The sequence below is a fragment of the Chenopodium album genome, chromosome 14 (genome assembly GCF_948465745.1).
Source record: "Chenopodium album chromosome 14, dcCheAlbu1.1, whole genome shotgun sequence".
NCBI classification, from domain to species: Eukaryota; Viridiplantae; Streptophyta; class Magnoliopsida; order Caryophyllales; family Amaranthaceae; genus Chenopodium; species Chenopodium album.
The window spans coordinates 39,793,879-39,813,755 of record NC_137847.1 but is presented as its reverse complement, the minus strand read 5'-3'; positions in this window follow the sequence as shown (position 1 = coordinate 39,813,755).

Below are 19,877 nucleotides of genomic sequence, written 5' to 3'. Positions count from 1 at the left end.
TTTAATGGTTTTCTTATCATTTTATTCATTTCTCGGCTATTTCTCTTGCTTCTCCGTTTCTTTGTCTTGTTTTGTAGGTATGTCGCGGGCTATATGCATGGAAATTGAAAATAGCACCCATTAGGATCAATATGCACTTTTCGGAATTGAATTTGAGTTTGAAACAAAGGAAAACGAAGGATTGCAAAGTATCAAATAGGACCTTTGTGCATTGTTTTAGTCATATCTAAAGTTCTACAGATCGGATTAGGGTGATTCAAGTTGGGATGGAAACTAGACTTGAAGAGCTTTCCAATGATAGGTTGCACGCCTTGATACAATTCTTAGATCGGAAGTTACAGCCTTCTGAAGTTGGCCCAGGAAAACTGCCGCGGGCGCGGGCTACAGTACCCGCGGGCGCGGGGTTGCTGCTGCTCCAAAACTGCCGTATTTGGGCAGTAAGCACCCGAGGTTTTCCCGAGGGCTCCCCGAGGGCGCGGCTATCGGGGTGTCCGTTCCCCTCCGCGGGCGCGGGTTTCCGGGTCTTTTACGATTTTTAAGCTTCTTTTCTCCTTTTGTTTATATAGTTTTTGGTTTCCTTTATTCTTCATTCATGTAATTCTTTAGTTTTAGAATAGTTTTCTCTCTCTTAGGTTGAGAGCTTCTCTCTCTAGATTAGGCTAGTTTAGGAGTAGTTTTAGAGAGAGAAAGTGAAGAATTTCAATGGTGATTGAGAGATTGAAGATGCAAGTGTGACAATTGTGTTGGAGATCTTCTTAATTATCAATGAGCATTTCTAAACTCTATCTCATTCAATTGCTTTGTTTAATTTGATGTTTGTTTGGTTTGATTTTGATATTTGATGTTGATTAGAGTAATTGTTCTTGATATTTTGTTGATTCTTGTTCTCTATAGTTGATAGTAGATTTGATGATGATGTTTCTTGAGTAGTTTACTTGCTAGGGTTTGGGTAAACATGTGTGATTGATGAATTGAGGTTGATTTGGGAATTTGAGTAGTTCTTGTGTTGTGATTAAATTGATTCATAGAGGTTTGCATGTTGCTTAGTTGATTGGAATAGCTAACCATGATTGCTAGCATTGATTGCATGATTGAATTGATTGACATGGCCACTTGATATTGATTTGATCATAATTGGTTGAGTATTTGATTATGTTTCTTCCTATTGTTTAACACTAGAGAAATCTATGTTAGAAAGTATGAAGATGATTAGTTGAATGCTCCTAATTGCTCCTACTATTTATCTTTGCATTGCTTGGATTGCTTGACTCCCTAATTAGCTTGATTATCATGAATGCATGTTGATCCCCACTCCCTAGTGTTTCATTTGTTTGCTTGGTTTAGGAAGTAGAATAGCACTACCTTTCACCTTAGACTTCGACCTAGCTTAGGCGTAAATTAGAAATACTTGAACATAACCGTTCCTAGTGGTTCGACCCTTGACTTACCTCTATACTTGTATTTAGGTAGTTGAGTGATTATAAATTTGTTTGACCGTAGGGATGATTAGTTTAACGACCTAGTTTTCCCCACGTCAAAATGGCGCCGTTGCCGGGGAGCGGTGTCTATGTTTGAGTGTTTTTAATTGCTTGAGTCTAGGTCTTTGTGTATACTTTTCTTTTATTTGATTTTTGCTTGTTTTGTATAAAATGGAAAATTTCTCGTTTCCTCAATTAGAGGATGAGCCATTTTGGGTGTACTTTAATAGATTAGAGAACTTCATTAGTTACCATGGTTGGGATATTTGGGAGGCTTGCGAGATTTGTTATCATAATTTGAATGAGCAAACTAGAGACATTGTTGAAAGCATGTTTAATGGTAGATTTCGGGCATTGTCAATCGATGATGCTTGGGACTTTTATGTATGGTTTGCTAGAGATAGTTATGATCGTGGTCATGGTTATTCAAATGTTTCCATTGATGATTGTTATGGTCCATGTTCCATGAATGATGAATCTTGCATGCCTACTTGTGCCCCCATTCCCCAATTTGATGATGCCACTCATATCTTTAATGTTGATCCTTGCATGCTTGAACATAATTCTTTCCCCCATGATGCTCCTCAATGCTCTTCATCTTTCCAATCTTTAGATCCTACCTTTGAGTCTTCTTATAATCAAATTGGTGGTTCTTTGAGAAAATTGGAGATGAATTCTAATTTGGAACCAAACGAGATGAGATATTTGGAGATTGTAAGAAGCCAAATGGAAATGTTGAAAAAGTTGGAAGAGAGTAATGAGGTTGTTTTTAGAAAGAATGAGGAGATGGAGAGTCAATTGTCATCAATATTGAATGTAAATAAAGTTTCTACCACATTGGTAGATATGGAAGATGATGACGATGATTGTTTTGAGAGCTCCAAAGTATGCAAGGAGGATGTTAGAGAACCTATGAGTGAGGAAAAGGGTGTAGAGATGGACGTTCCTAAAAAGAGTTTGCATTTTGAACCTCCTTCTAAATTTGAATATTGTTCCATTGAGCCTTTAAAGGGAGTTGAAGAGAAACTAAAATTTTTGGCTTCTCTTAATATTGAGGAAATGGTAATTCAAGTTATGAAGGATGGGACATTGCAATTTTTGAAGCGTGAAGAAGTTGTTAGGAAAGAGAGTAAGGATGAGGAGGATGAATTAGTCTCTATGGGAGATTGGATGTTTGAGGGTGATGAGGACCAAGAGGTTTTAAGTGTTGACAAACCAATTAGTGAGTCAATTCTCCCACCCACCTCCCTTGATTGTGATTTCATTCTTCCATACCTTAATCTTGGAAACCAACCTTCTTCCACCCCATCTCCTTTGCATGATGACCATGGTTGCTTTGAGGGTGAGGCCTTGAGCTTAGATGATTTTGATGAAGAAGAGATTCCATATGATAAGTTTGAGGAGGTAGAGCCTACTTTTGATGATTATGAAGATGGGAGTGAAGTGTTTGGTGAAGTTGAGTCTCCAACTCCTATCTCTAATGTTAAACAATTGCCTTCCTCTTTCAACTTTGATGAACCTTTCTCTTCTACATTTTCCATCATTGAGAATGGTAAGGCCTTTTTAAAGGGAGATTGTACTTCTCATGTTTATTTTGAGCTACCTCCCAAGTTTGACCCTCAACCCTTTGATGAGCTTCCTTTGAACCTTGATGATGATTTGCGGCTTTTGAGAGCTCATTTAGGGTGTGAAGTTAATGAGGAGGATGTGATTGAGAATGAGCTTAATTTAAATGACGATGAGTTGGAGGAGAACCCTTTGGATGTGAGTTCATTGGATGAGAGAGCTTGTATTTCTATGGTTAGTGGAGTAAGTGAGCAACCAATTCCTATTCCCTCACCTTACACCTCATTTTCAAGAAAGCTTGATCTTGCTCCCTCCTATCCCATGTCATTACCTTCTTTTCTCATATCCCCTCCTCTTGAAAAGCCTTTAGTCCCCCAAGTGCCTCATTTGATGACTTTTGAGGATGATGGTGGGATTTCCAACCAAAAATATTTTGTTGGGAGGAGTATGCCTTCTTCTTTTTCTTTAATTTCTCTTCCTTTTTCTTATATTCTTGTTTTTCCCTTCTCTCCTTCTTCTTGGCATACTTCTTCTCAATTCCATAGGTGTGCACTAAGCTTGTTGCATGCCTTTATTTTGTCATGTGCATACTTACTATCATATGAAATGTGTAGTAGTGCATTTGACAAGCTCTTGCGTGCGTTGAATTATTATTTTCTAGAGCGGTCAAGCTTGGACCCTAAGCAAGCCTTTCTCGGGAAGTAACCCGTGTTTTATTGCTTTCATTTTCTTTTATTTTTAGAATAGACTTTATCTCATGGAAATGTTTGTGTGCCTTTTGCTAGGTACATGACTTGATATACTTTGGTGCTTCAATACGGATCAAGAATCAAGGAAGGTTGACTCCTATTTTTGCTAGCATAAGGAAGGCAAATTCAACACTAGAGGTGTTAGCCTTGAAAAGGTAAAATTGGGTCATTTGCGGGTATTTACACCCACCTAATATCCGGTAATATCCTTCCTTGCTCTTTCTCTAGTGGATGATGACTTGTTGGACATATGATGGTTTGTTGGATTGATCTCCTTGTGTTCCCCTCCCATGGATTATATGATTTATGTTTGAGTGTAATGTCTCATTCAAGCTTGGGGGAGGGTATTCTATCATGTTTGGTGGGATGTTGATTCATATATGCTATGCACCTTTGTATATGCTTTTCCATGTTCTTATATTTTGAAAAACTCCAAAAAGATTTTTGTTTCTATCAAGGCAAATTTGCAATGTGTTTTGTTTTGTTCTTGCTTTGGACATAATAACATTTGGACTTGCATAATTGAATGCTTTTCTTCCTAAATGGTAGTGGTGTGCACGGTTTGAGATTACGTTTGGTTGATTCTAGGATAAAGCATGCTAAGGTAGTTGTCTAGAACTAGGGGGATCATGAAGCTGGATTCTACTTGTTTGTGGCATGTTTGGTAGTTGCTCCCTATCTTCGATTTGACAACCTTAGTGAGTTTTTTCTACAACCATGTGAGATTTATATTTGTTCAAGCTTTCATCATATTCTTGCATGAGCGGCATGGTGTCCTTGACTTTGCAAGCCTAATCTATAAAGCTTGATGTATGATTCTTAAACCCGAGACCGAGCTATCTAGGGAGGACAAAGGCACCTTTTTCGGGGTGGTATTTTTCATTTTTAGGTTAGTTTGATTCATATTTGTTTTTGGGTTCCATTTGCCTTCTTGCAACCATTTGAGCCTATTTCCTTCTTTTCAAGCCACATCTTTAGATCTTTGGCCTTTTGTTTCATTTCTTTCTTTTCTTGTTTTTGTGAAGCAAATTGATCATATTTGATGGAGTTTGTGGTGGTGAAGTTAGATGTTTGGTTTTTATGAGTGCAAGATTGTGTTAAGTTTTCTTTGTGAATAATGGCAAGTGTTTGAGTAAAAGCCGTCCTTAATCATAAAAGGCATGGACTAATAAATTGCATTATAGAAAAAGCCGTCCGAATTTAGCAAAAGGCGAGGACATTGCAAGTTTAAGTAAAAAAAAAACAAAAAAAAAATTGAAAAAAAGTGAAAATTCAAAAATATTTTGATGTATTCTTTTCTCCTTCTAAGCATTGAGGACAATGCTTCATTTAAGCTTGGGAGAGAAGCGTTTACGCTTTTTGTATATATTTCTTGTGAGTATAGCTTCAAATAAGCTTGGGGGTGTTGCTTTTGTTTGGTGATTTCTTGATTGTGTTGTTAAGGATTGATCACCCTTTTGCTTCACTTTTTAGGAAAACCGCCAAATTTTAAAAATTTTAGCCTACCTTCACCCTTTATGCCTTACGTTACAACCTTGGGGAAAGACCTTTTGACCTAGAAAGTTGAGTCATTATTCGGGGGAGGGAATCATGGGTCATTGCCTAAGGAAAGGGGATGCGAAGTCAAGATGTCGAGTAGCCCAAAAATTTGATCTTTTTCCGGTTCCTTCGCGGAATATATGAGATGCTCACTAAGGGGAGATATGAGATTAGTAGGGGGAACGCGGTAAGACCGTTTGGGATGAAAGTGGAGTGTGATAACTAGTTCCTATGCTTAGCATATTTATGTTTCAATCAACCTTAGGTATCTTATATCGTGCACTCCCTTACTTGTTTAGAAAGATTTGCATTCACTTGTGCTTGTACATTTGCAAAAATCCTTCATGAACATTTGTTTGCTTTTCTTGTATTTTGTTTTCTTTTTCATGCTTTGCCTTGTTTGTATTATTATGAGAGTTATGGGTAAACTCTTAAGATACCCTTACGAGAGCATCACTCGTCCTCTAGGGCGATCTAGGGGTTTAAATGGCTTGTCTTTAGTTGCTAAAATTGACCGTGATTCCTACGAAAGTGAGTTAGTGTATATTCCCATCTTCTTTAGTTTTCTCGTTTCTTTCTTTGCTTGAATAATGTCATCATTTTTCCCTTGGGTTGGATTTTGTTTTGCTCGAGGACGAGCAAAAGTTTAGCTTGGGGGAATTTGATCCGTGCCATTTATGTCACCTTTAGGCTATGTTTTCTTTATATTTCTATGCTCCTTTGTAGTCATTTATGTCGTGTTTTTAGAGAATAATGTTCGATTCGCGTGTTTTTGTGTTAGTTTAGAGAAATGCATGCTTTTAATGGTTTTCTTATCATTTTATTCATTTCTCGGCTATTTCTCTTGCTTCTCCATTTCTTTGTCTTGTTTTGTAGGTACGTCGCGGGCTATATGCATGGGAATTGAAAATAGCACCCATTAGGATCAATATGCACTTTTCGGAATTGAATTTGAGTTTGAAACAAAGGAAAACGAAGGATTGCAAAGTATCAAATAGGACCTTTGTGCATTGTTTTAGTCATATCTCAAGTTCTACAGATCGGATTAGGGTGATTCAAGTTGGGTTAGAAACTAGACTTGAAGAGCTTTTCACTGATAGGTCGTACGCCTTCATACGATTCTTAGATCGGAAGTTACAGCCTTCTGAAGTTGGCCCAGGAAAACTGCCGCGGGCGCGGGCTACAGTACCCGCGGGCGCAGGGTTGCTGCTGCTCCAAAACTGCCGTATTTGGGCAGTAAGCACCCGAGGTTGTCCCGAGGGCTCCCCGAGGGCGCGGGCTTGGGCCGCGGGCGCGGCTATCGGGGTGTCCGTTCCCCTCCGCGGGCGCGGCCGATTTCTCCGCGGGCGCGGGTTTCTGGGTCTTTTACGATTTTTAAGCTTCTTTTCTCCTTTTGTTTATATAGTTTTTGGTTTCCTTTATTCTTCATTCATGTAATTCTTTAGTTTTAGGATAGTTTTCTCTCTCTTAGGTTGAGAGCTTCTCTCTCTAGATTAGGCTAGTTTAGGAGTAGTTTTAGAGAGAGAAAGTGAAGAATTTCAATGGTGATTGAGAGATTGAAGATGCAAGTGTGACAATTGTGTTGGAGATCTTCTTAATTATCAATGAGCATTTCTAAACTCTATCTCATTCAATTGCTTTGTTTAATTTGATGTTTGTTTGGTTTGATTTTGATATTTGATGTTTGATTAGAGTAATTGTTCTTGATATTTTGTTGATTCTTGTTCTCTATAGTTGATAGTAGAGTTGATGATGATGTTTCTTGAGTAGTTTACTTGCTAGGGTTTGGGTAAACATGTGTGATTGATGAATTGAGGTTGATTTGGGAATTTGAGTAGTTCTTGTGTTGTGATTAAATTGATTCATAGAGGTTTGCATGTTGCTTAGTTGATTGGAATAGCTAACCATGATTGCTAGCATTGATTGCATGATTGAATTGATTGACTTGGCCACTTGATATTGATTTGATCATAATTGGTTGAGTATTTGATTATGTTTCTTCCTATTGTTTAACACTAGAGAAATCTATTTTAGAAAGTATGAAGATGATTAGTTGAATGCTCCTAATTGCTCCTACTATTTGTCTTTGCATTGCTTGGATTGCTTGACTCCCTAATTAGCTTGATTATCATGAATGCATGTTGATCCCCACTCCCTAGTGTTTCATTTGTTTGCTTGGTTTAGGAAGTAGAATAGCACTACCTTTCACCTTAGACTTCGACCTAGCTTAAGCGTAAATTAGAAATACTTGAACATAACCGTTCCTAGTGGTTCGACCCTTGACTTACCTCTATACTTGTATTTAGGTAGTTGAGTGATTATAAATTTGTTTGACCGTAGGGATGATTAGTTTAACGACCTAGTTTTCCCCACGTCAATCACCTTCCTCAGTAAATAGCTTGGAGAAATAGTCCACAATAAGGTTTTGAACTTTGCATTTGTCTTGGATCCATACCCCCTCATTATTTTTCAAAGCCACGATTTTATTTTTCTATCGTCTAAAAATAGTGCTTAGATGAAAAAATGTAGTGTTCCTATATCCATCTTGTAACCATGTCACTTGAGACTTTTGGTACCATAGAGTCTCTTCTGTATCCAATACCTCATCAAGTTCCTTGTGAAGTTTAGCCTCAAGCTTCAACAGACCTCGATCCACAAGTTTTGAGAGAGATTTCTAGATTCCACCAACCCGAGCAAGTAGAAGTCTTTTCTGTTTAAGACGTTACCGAAAGTGTCCCTATTCCACTTCTGTAAATCGGCAGATAGCTTGGTAAGAGCAGGTACCAGTGGCCTGTTTTTTCACAATTTTGATCCACAAATTAAGGGCGTGTGAATGGCATCGAGGGGTACAAACCCATTGGGTGAGATAAAAATTGGGCAATGATCCGATGTAGCTGTTGTGAGTGTAAGGAGGGTGTGGCCATATTAAGGGATCCTTCTCCTTTATTCCCATGACCCTTTAAAAGCCTAGGACTTTACACTTGTTAGGGTGTATTAGGATTTGAAGGCCTGACTATTTGGGGGACCTTGAATTAGAGTTGATCCTATCATTATGCTTTTTTGTAAGAAACTAGTAAGGAGTCGCCAATGAGTTTTAGGAGAACTCATAAACCTCGTTCGTGCCTTTCTCCCAATTAGAGTTCAAGGGATATTTAGCACGAATCATAAGTTTACCCATGCCCAAATTGGTCTACTTGTACCAGAAATGAGTTCGGGAGTGAGGGTACTAAAATAACGTCCCCTTTAGGGGGAATCGCTATTCTAGCCCTAGTGCGGCCTCTACTACCTCTTCCTTTTTCACAATTTCATTACCAAACAATATATGCAACGTGATACCTAAAACTAAGCTAGTTGAACTTATTTACAAGCATTGATCATGTAGGAATTACATTGCAAAATCGTTATTCTTATTTAATCAAATTCGTGAAAAGAACAATAAATAAACAAGATTCGCCTTGACTTAGGTGATCAAACAACAATTAATTATTCCATTCCTAGTCTTTGATTAACGAAAGAATACTACATGAAATTAATTAATTAAAATTTTATTTTAGGTGATCAAACAACACTAATTAATTGATTAAAGGTTGTTTAAACAAAAAAAGAAAAGGTGATTGATCTAAGTGCTCGGGAATGTACCACTTTTCCTAGCTAGATCTTCGTTTAGAATACTTATGGACTCCTTGTTCGGGAACCTCCACCGTAGTAACAAGTAATAAGAGGGGTGAGTGTTTAGGACAAGAAGATTGATAGTACACAAGTTCACAAAGATTCTGCCAGTATTTCGGGTTAATTTATGTGTGTTTAAGCTTCATATTAAGCCCTTATTTATAGGGAATAGGTGCGTTTAGGGTTTTGAGTATTCTGCCGCAGCAGGTGTCGCGCGCATCTGAATGGGTTGCACACGCCTGCTCAGCGCAAGTGATTTAGATGTGCTGCTATTAGCAGCGCAACTTAATGTCCTGCGCGCGGTATTATGGTAAGATTCAATTTTATATTTTTTATGAAATTCTGAATCTTTCGCGAGCGCATAACTAGAGGCTAGGCTAGGTATCGCGCGCAACCTTGTGAGTTACGCGCGCCAGACCAGCGTATCTCATTGAGATGCGCTTGGATTTTCCTGCGACAACTTTAATTTTTAACCTAGGCCCCTCTAAGTGCGTCAAAATTAGGTTTTAACTTCGGGTTTAAGCCTAATTATTGATCGGGCTTAGTTAATTGGACTTTAATTCATTTTGTTTAGAGTCAAGCTAGTCGTTTTGCATTCTTGTGACTTAATCAGTTGTCCATAAGTATTCTTCACGTTGATCCAACACAAAGATGATTTTATTTATCGTCATAGCACTTCTGGTCGGGACAGGAGGCCAAAAGTACATGTCTATAGTGAGATGTTTCATAGATGCTTGTTCGAACCTCATTGCCCATTAATCATTGCATAAAGCTCTATCAAAACGGCCACTTTGTCTAGTTTTCGGAGTTTTACCCCTAGCCCGTGTATGTGCAGCTCTAGAAAATTCGACTTTCAATAAATCCATACCTTTCATCCAGTCATTGAACATGGCCAGTCGTCTTTTTGTCTTATTACAGGAAGTATTTATTTCCGAGGGAAATCTGGTTTCATTAAAATCCCTACCAAAAGCCATGGCTTTCCATGAGAATATGCAAAATTTTCAAGCTCAGTCCATAACTCCTTACGTTTTGCAAGGTCCGAGCTTGCATAGATTGCTGAAAAATACCAAGGTATTGCTCCTACACGAGAGATTTCCATAGTGATATGTTGCTTGTGCTGGATGAATGGATGATTGGGCTAACTGTGACTAGTTCCGTCTTCTAGTACACCCAAATACCCCCACTAAACCCAACTGCATCGGTTTGAACATGACCATCATAGCCTAAAATGGAAGCTATTTTTGAAGCTTGTTCTCCTCCCATATGAGTTTCAACCAAAGCAAGAACATTTGGTTTATTTATTCAAACTACATCCTTGATAAATGAGATGAAATTTCTATTACCCGCACTTTGTACGTTCCACACCATACATGTAATTGGTAGTGAGTCCAGAGCTAAATTTGGGATTGTATCTTCAATAGAAACTTGGATAGAAGGTAGAGAGGTCATGTATGCATCACATAAGAGTTTAAGCAAACGCTTAAACTCATTGGGAATCTTCATTGTTGCCACCAATTCGATAGAGTTCATAGTTGGGGTAACATCAAGTCTAATTGCATCTTCATTACATGAATCAGGGGGTTCATGATTACCATGTATGGTTCCTCCATTGGATGTACCACACACAACATTTTTCCCGTAAGGACTATGAGAGTGATCGAGGAAGGAGTTTGAGACATGGGTGATTACTTGATCCTGCTCGTTGAGTGCTGAGGATTGCACTTCACTAACTTCCTGATTGCTTGGTTTTGCTTGGTATTGGGCTTGCATGTTAGCAACTGTGGTAGATTCAAAAGGATAGAGATTATTTTCTTTTCCTTCATGTGACACGGGTTTATTTTATTAATGATAATATTATTATCATTAAATTCCTTAAGTAGTGGGCTGTTATTTTTGGAAGAGAAATTCTTCTTTTTTTTCTTGATAAACTTTGGTAAGAATTTTTTTGGCTTTTGATTGGGTTTGAGTTGAGGAGATATTATTTACCTTAAAATAGGAATAAATCCATCCTTAGGCAATAAATTTTGTGAATTTTTACTCAAGTTGATGGTTTCAAAATATTTCCATCCTTATCTCTAGAATCCTCAAGTATATTTTCCTCTCCCATATTCATCTCTTGATTACCCTCAACTGTATCCTCAAATTGATCTTCCAGCAAAGAAAATCTTAAGCCTGAACCCTTATTGGTTGCCACACCCAAATTGGATTTATTTTTTCCTAAACTTGACTCACGGATCTTTTCCGAAATTTGAGTCCCTCCAGAATTGACTTTGACTCCAGCAATTGGATTTTTGTCCACTTTAGGGTTTTTCTTTCGACCCGGTTTCTTCACCATCATCCATGACCCGAAATCTTCAGTTTCTTCTGGCTTCGGATTATGGTTATGCAAAGAATTCTCATGGACAGTCATGGCATTAGTGTTTTCCACATGAATTGAAGGACAATAATCCTCTGCGTGACCCAGTTTGCCACACTTAAAATAGATCATACGGATCCCCTCATATTAAACTCTCTATATTCTCCCTTTCAACCAAAACTTGGATAGCAATGGCTTTGAAAGGTCAATTTCCACACTAGTTCTTGTGAATTGGCCACGTTCAGCTTAAGTAGTGGTTTTCTTTACTCGCACCACTTTACCTATCTTTGATCCAATCTTATTGAGAAAATTTATATCAAAGTATTCAACTGGCAAGTTGGGTATATGTACCTAAGAAGTCAGGACCTTGATTAGAGCTTCATTAGGGATAAAATTCGGCACCTATTTCCTGATAGTGAGATAGTTATCATCTAATAACCATGGTCCTTGAGTTAAGACATAATTGTAATCAGCTTTGTTTGTGAATCTTGCTATGTAGTAGTTACACCCTATGTCTGTTAGAGCCAATTCACCTTTGACATTCCACTTTTCATTCAATCTTCTCATGAGTCCCATGTACCCTATTTTGCCGCTAAACAACTTTATTGTCAGTGAGGTCTTCCATGATTGTCTCAACCTAGCCTTCTCCTCCTTTGTCAGACTAATAACAGGACATCTTTCATCATTAAGGACTTCCTCAAGGATTACCTCATCATTCGATTCATCCTCTATTTCATCTTCAACATCCATGATGGCAGGAAGTTGATTGCTTACAGGTTTAGAGGATTCCCCCCTAATCATGTCCCTGAATGAGATTGAGCCCCTATTCTAGTTATCCAAATGTTGTTTCTCCAGAATATTGTCTCCATTTGCCCCTTATTTTTCCAATTCCAGCATCCAACATCTCTTCATCATTGCTACTAGATGAATTGAATATGAGGTGATTAATTTTTCTTTTAGGTTTCTTATTTAATCGATCCAATCGATCCTTTTCTTCAAGGGAGGATCAAGCAATTTTCGATAATGAAGGGTTATCGAGTGGAGATTTTTCCATTGAGAGAGTATACGAAAGTTTATTACGGAATCTGTTAAGTGGTGGTTAAATTAAATTTTTTTTTTAATAAAAATTGGTGTTAAAATAAATTTTTTTTTTTAGTATTAATAAAAACCATTATTTTTGGATTTTTTTTGTGTGTTAAAATACAAAAAACCTAAATATTAGTTAAATATTATTGAAAAAACCTCAACAAAATCAATCGCGAATCTAGCATTTTTTTATAAGTTGGTTCAAATAACATAAACAAATTATATTAAAAGTATTCATAAATTAACAAACTACATGTATATATATATATATATATATATATATATATATAGCACATGAAAATAAAAATTATTGTAATAATTAATTAATTAAATAAATAAATTTATTTCAATGAAACAGTAGCTTATCACTAATATATTACAAATTGTCTCCTAACATGTTTAACAACATCTAGTGCCTTTTTAAATGCGCAATCTCGAAAAATTATACTAATATCTATCATTCCCTGTTGATTGTACTATTTAGTGTTACACCACCTCACCACTATTATAGCACTCCATACAAATATAGGTTTTCCAATTCACTAAGACTTATCAATACTAATATAGCACTCCATAACAACATATACTATTATCTAACATGAAAGGCTTCCACCTATTCTACATACTACTATCCATTAGTTAGCATGCATGTTACCAATTTTAGATTATTTTTAGCTATTCAGAATAAATATAAATCATCCAAACCTCCTTTCCTTAAATAACAAAGCTAAATTAATAATCAAAATTGAAATTTCTTACTGTATAATATTGAAAAACAATTACTATAAGGAGGTTATGCCTATGAAGAGTTTTTACAGAAGATTAAACATTAATTACTACAATAATGTATGTGCGAAAAGTAATGGCACGTAAAGTGATACATAAGTTCATGTGGCGCCAAATCATCTCGAGGTAAGAGGTGACACTTGGCAATACCATGTTTTCCCATTGAGTTTTTATAATATTATTATAAATTACGGAGTAATAAATAACATAATCAGGTTGATGAACTCCGTATGCATGCATAATTACAACATAATCAAATTTTGAAATTAAGCCGCGTATTTATACAAAATCAATTCTAAAGTTTCTTCATCCGGATTTCCAAAAACTTAAAATTAGTAGTTATCAAAATTCAGATTCAGAATAACAACTAACATATAGATTTAACAATTGTCAATCAACCCTTTAAATCCCTAATTGTGAATGTAAGAACATCAAAATAATGCATTTTTGAAACAAAAACTGAAATTAATCTTGAAGATAACGACAACAATAATAACAACAACAAAATTTACTTATCAAAGTATCATCACTATACATCAAAAACCTCAAAGAATCTCATAAAACAAAGCGTCAAATTTACAAATAAATAAACAAAAATCTTAGTAAATAAGGCATGAACAATAAGCTAACAATAAGGGTTTATTTACAAAAACACAAACAAAACAAATAAAATGGATTTAATACACATATCAAACATACAAAATCTTCCATGAAAAAATGATCTAAATCATAAGCCCTTGCAAATTCCGTGATCAAGTGAGATAGAGAGCCATTCATCCTATTCTCCATGCATATCGTAATACACTTATAGATTGTATTGCAGGGATTCTAGTTTAGCAAGGGCTTTTTTTTTTATAGAGATTGAGTAAGGTTAAATAGCTCTTTTCCCATGCTTATAGCATCAATAAAAATTATATGAACCATAATAAAATTCCCTTTCAATATCCTAAACTCAATTAAACATTTAGTTTAATTAAACATGCTCTCAATCATGCTAATAATAAAAGTGTGGTCCATATGTACTCAACATGTCAACTTAATTAATTCTAATAAACAATTCACCTAAATAATTCATACTTCACAATTCAATCACCAAAATCAATCTAATCAACAATTCCAACCAATACCTATCATGATACTACCTTGGAATTAATTAAACAAAGCCTAACATACTTCTACACACTTAAATAGTTACCAAGTACGCGAACATACCTCGAATATGATCTTAAAATCGCCATAACTACACAAAATCACTCAGTTGGAAGTCTCCTACAACCCAAAATTACAAAGAGACATTAATACCTATTTATAATAAATTTCTAGCAATATATACACTCGTTGTAATTTTGGGTAATTAAAATTAATTTAAACTACCTACTTTTATTCCCAATTAACGGGTAATTAAAATTCCTTTATGGAAACATAATTCTAGCCTTTATATAAAAATTTCAGCATTATAAAAACTTATAAACTAGCTGTAATTTTGTTTAAAAACATTAATTTCAATATTTTTAATCAACTACAATCTGATTCCATCAATAAGCATTAGAAAACTAGGGTTTTCAATTTGGGGTTTTTTTAATTCAAAAACTAAATCTAAAAAATTATATACATATTAATCATAATAAAACATCATAAAATCATGGAAAAATTGCTCGCAATAATCCGACCTTTTGCCCGTCTGCTAAAAATAATCCCACCTATGGATTATTTTTTAATAATCCCACCTTTACCCCCCCCCCCCCGATCTTTTTTATTGATCTCACTTTACATGAAACCGGCTAACAAGGTAAAGACTTGTGAAGTGGACTTGGGTATTTTAATTTTCCTTCTTTAAACATGCCAGGTCATCTCTCTCTCCCAACCACCCTCTGTAATATCTGAACTTTCTCCCTCGCTCATTACTTCTTCAATAAAGTAAGTTATTTTAGGTTTAAAGTAGTTCGACAACCATGATTGAAGCTTCAACCACTTTCGTACGTTGCCCTAAAGTCTGAAGCTTCCATTTTTGGCGGAATTTCGATAGTAAAGAACTCCATTTTAGGTAAGTTGCTAAACCCTAACTTTCGCCTATAATTCCTCTAAAGTTGCATCTTAATTTCGAACCCTAATCAATTTAACTGGAAGTAGATGAATTTGTTTATGTAATTGCTATGTATTTGTTCAGTATGGTTGTGAATTGTCGTTTTTTTGGCTAAAAATTTGCGATTTAGGTTACTTGTTGGTTTATGTTACTTGTGTTTGATCCCTAAAGGCTAGGTTGTTATTGAGTTTTTTGGTTGGTTTTTGTTGATTGTAATTTAGTTCCTGTTAATTTAGGTATAGGTAAAATAACCTTGAAAATGTGACATGGAGGGGTGTTTTAGAAACTCGGCAATGGTGGGTTATGTTATATGAACGGGCAAGGGAGAACTTTTAGTGTAGACCCTGATGAACTATGCTCCTTTTATCTTGTGGAGTTGGTTATGAAGTGTGTTAGATATGATGGTAGAACTAAGGGATTTTTATACTCGGTTTCTGGATTCAGTATGGTGGATGGTTTGAGGAAGGTGATAGATGATGAAAGTATGAGGGATATGATACAAGTGGAAGAGAAGCATAAGGGAATAGAGGTATATGTTATGCATGATGAGAATGACCCAATAGCCTTCCCCTCAGAGCTACAGGATTCCTAAAAAAAAAACTGTGAGACCTAAAAAAATTCGAATAAATAGGGGACCACAGGTTAGATCTAGTCCAAGAAAGAAAAGTCAGCCTTTGACTATTGTTGAACCTTCCTAGAAAGCCCCTGACAGCTCACTAAAGCCAAAAAAAGATGCTCCCACTGCTGTTGTTCCCACTCCATCCAACAATACCTTATCCAACCAAAGTACATATAGAGTAAAATATGTTATAAACCCTAGCTCAACAATTGAAACAGCTCTCCCCACTCTCTCTTCCATTATAGCAACCTCAAACACATAACCTGACCTTATCAACTCTTATGAGTGGGAAGATTCAAGGTCAGGCTTAAATCTACCGCAAGTGTACGGGTCAATTATTGTAAATATAGGGTGAGCAAGGTATCTTATCCACAAAGAGGTCTATTCAATTACCAAGTTAAGAAACTAAAATATTATTTAGACGACAGAAAATATGAGAAAAGTACTACTAAAACTATAAACGATATGATTAAAGTTGCAAACTAATAAAAACGACAAACAAGTATGAGAAATAGTTCTAGGTTTTGGGTTTCGCCAAATACTCTCTACAATGAAATTAAACTAATTGCAAGGTTGAACAAATATAATATAACAATGATCGAATTACCAATAGTATGTTATCTTCTCTCCCAAGATAGAAAACGTATATTTAAATCAATCTCATGTCTACTTCCGTGATCACAACAATTGAAATAAACTCATTAAGAATAGGAATTCAATAAGACCACCCCAAGTGTATAACTATTCCTAAAATTATACTACTTGACGTTTGATAATCCCACGAACTAGTATTGAAAGTTCACTCCCGCTAATAAATCAATACCTTAAACATACAATCAATTGGCCAGATTAATCATACAAAATAAAACAAGATTATCAAATTGCAATTATGTAAATCAAACCCAAACAAAGTAATTCAATTCATTGATGGATAATAAAGGACTACATCCCTAACCTAGAACAAGGGAATTTAGCTAGACATAGAAGTACGGAAGATGCCTAATTCGTTTAACAATGAAAAATTGATACTCGACATGACAATTAATCAAAGTCTAGCAAATTGACAGAAATTAACAAGTTGAGAGAAGAAAAACTCTTAATCAAGTTGCTGCTCGGCTACTTCGTATCCTCCGTCCTGCTGTTCGTGTCTCACGCCCCTTCGTCTCCTCGTGTGTGTAATACTTCGCTACTGCCTCTGCTTCCCCTTAAGTAAAGTAGGTCGATTTTGAGGGTTTCCTCTCTTTGGTTTCGTATTGCTGCCTCCTCTCATCTTCTTGGGGTTTTTTTAGAGTTAGTGGGTTTTTAACCCACTTTCACTTCCTTGCTCCAATGTTACACGTCAAGTCAAGTGGGCTTTCTTTGTTCTCATTCTTTTCTTTTCTTTGTGATTTTCTTTTAATCCAACTTGCAATAAACCTGTTCACATAATGAAAGATGGGATTTTTAAAGTTCCTTTTCTAAATTAGCATATTATGGATATAATTAACTAAAAGTCATCAATTTAGATAAACAAAGCTAATTTCATAATTAGACTTTAAAATCTATGTAAAAACATAATTTGTAATCTAAAATAGCATAAAAATGATATAATAAGATATATAAAATATCAACTTATCATCCCCATTAATGACTTGATCCCAGATTACAATAGTGACAGTGACAATGAAGACCCTAGTTACAACCCATTAGTTGACAAAGGCAAAGGAGTGAGTACTAAGTCTTTCTTTGGAGAAGTATTTACACATGAAAGTGAAGAGGATGGTGTGTTAGATGGGGATTTGGATGGTGGTGTTGATTTAGAAGGAGAGGCTGAAGCTTTAGAGGAGGTAGAGGAAGAGTATGAGAGGGAACCTGCAGTATCAGTCTGACAGTGGGGATGAAGAGCACAACATATCTAGGCAAAGGGTTAAGGAGACAACTGCCCAGCTAGTTGACATTGCAAGAAAAATATAAGTAGAAGCTGCTAGGGGTTTGAGCATACAAGAAGAGCAAGGGAACATGACAAAGGTTGGGGAAAGTGCAGATGTTGGTGCTCAAAGTGATTATGAAGACAGTGATGAAGAAATTCATGCCCCCCCCCCCAATAGTGGTGATGAGCAGGAGTTGATTCCTGGGAGGAAAAAAAGGTTAGGACTGTTAGTGTCTAAACATACAGACTTCAGTACCTTTGTGTAGAAAGTTGGGCAGAAATTTGCCAACATAGAGGATTTCAAGGATGTTGTTGCTAAGTATGGAATGCTGTAGGATAGAGATGTTGCTTTTGTTGTGAGAAACAAATAGAGGTCCCAAACATTAAGTGTTAAGTGCATAGAAAAGTGTCCTTTTCATGTGTATGCTTCCTGGGACACAAGGAGAGCTACAATTGTTGTCTATACAGTCAAAGGTGAACACACTTGTTAGAGAAACATGAAGAGGAACAGGCAGCTCAAATCAAGTTGGGTTGCAAAGCAATTTCTTGATGTCTTCAAAACCAGGCCACATTGGCTAGCAAAAGAGATTCAGGAGTGTATAAGGAAGGCTTACAAGATGTTGGTCACTAGAGACTTTGCCTATAAAGTGAAGTACAATGCTCATAGACTGTTACATGGGTCAATGCATGACCACTAGAACAAGCTTGCAGGTTACTTGAAAGAAATAGAGAATTACAGCCCTGGGACAAAGATAGAGCTTGTAACTAACTCAGGAAAACAAGCAAACCCACCTTTATTCCAGAGGTTATTCATATGCTTTGATGGGCTGAAAAATGGGTGGATGTAAGGTTGTAGAAAAGTGTTGGCAGTAGATGTATGCTTCCTGAAGACCTTTTTTGGGGGTCAGCTGTTGGCTGTCGTGGCAAGGGACAACAATGACCAAATGTTCCCTATCTACTGGGCATTAGTAGAAGGTGAAAACAACTCTTCTTAGGAATGGTTCTTTAGGAAACTAGCAAAGTGCCTCAGTCTTGAAGAAGGGGAAGGCATCTCAATCATTTCTGATGAGCATGTGGTATAACTCTTGACATTGCACACATTATTTAATAGCTGATTTGCTTGTTGATATGGTTTGATTTGTGCTGATTTACTTGTTCATGTGCTTTGATTCTGACAACTTCAGAGTATAGTGCATAGTGTCTCAACTGTTCTACTTAGGGCAGAGCATAGACACTGTGCCAGACATATATTTTCTCACTGGCATAAGAAATGCATAGGAGGTGAGATGAAATTGTTGTTTTGGAGGATTGTAAAGAGCTACAATGAGGCTGATTACCTGATTATAATGAAGGAATAGCTAAGCTTGCAGCACTGAATGTGGATGCTGCCAATGACTTCAAGTTGCATAGGCTAGAGTTATTTTGCACAGCTTTCCTCAATCCTACAATCAAAATAGATGCAATAACTTCCAACATTGCAGAGACATTCAATGGCTTCATCATTCAAGCAAGAACCAAACACTTGTTTTACATGTTAAAGACATCAGAACTTCTTTGATGCAAAGATTGGTAGTGAAAAGGCAAGCAATGATGAAAGCTACAGGTGTGCTTTGTCTAAGAATTCAATCCAAGTTAGAAGTTGAGAAGACAAAAGCTGCTGAATGTGAATTTCATCCTTCATTTAATAGTCTTTTCAATGTCAGTTACATATTGGACCAAGTCAACTTGGATGGTAGAAGTTGCACTTGTAGAAAATGGGACATGACTGTCATTCTATGTTGCCATGCAGTTGCTTGCATTTATTTTGTGGGCAAAGAGCCTAAGTTTTATGTGGATACATCCTACTACAAGGATACTTATATGTCAATATATGCCGGTAAAATACTCTTCCATTTGACCATTTTGCTAGTATGCTCTACCTATAAAATGATTATTCATTTTACATGACTTTGGCAGGCTCAATTCCACCAATTCAAGGTGAAAGACACTGGCCAAAAGTGTCAAGATGTATTGCTCCACCACCAATCAAAATTGGTC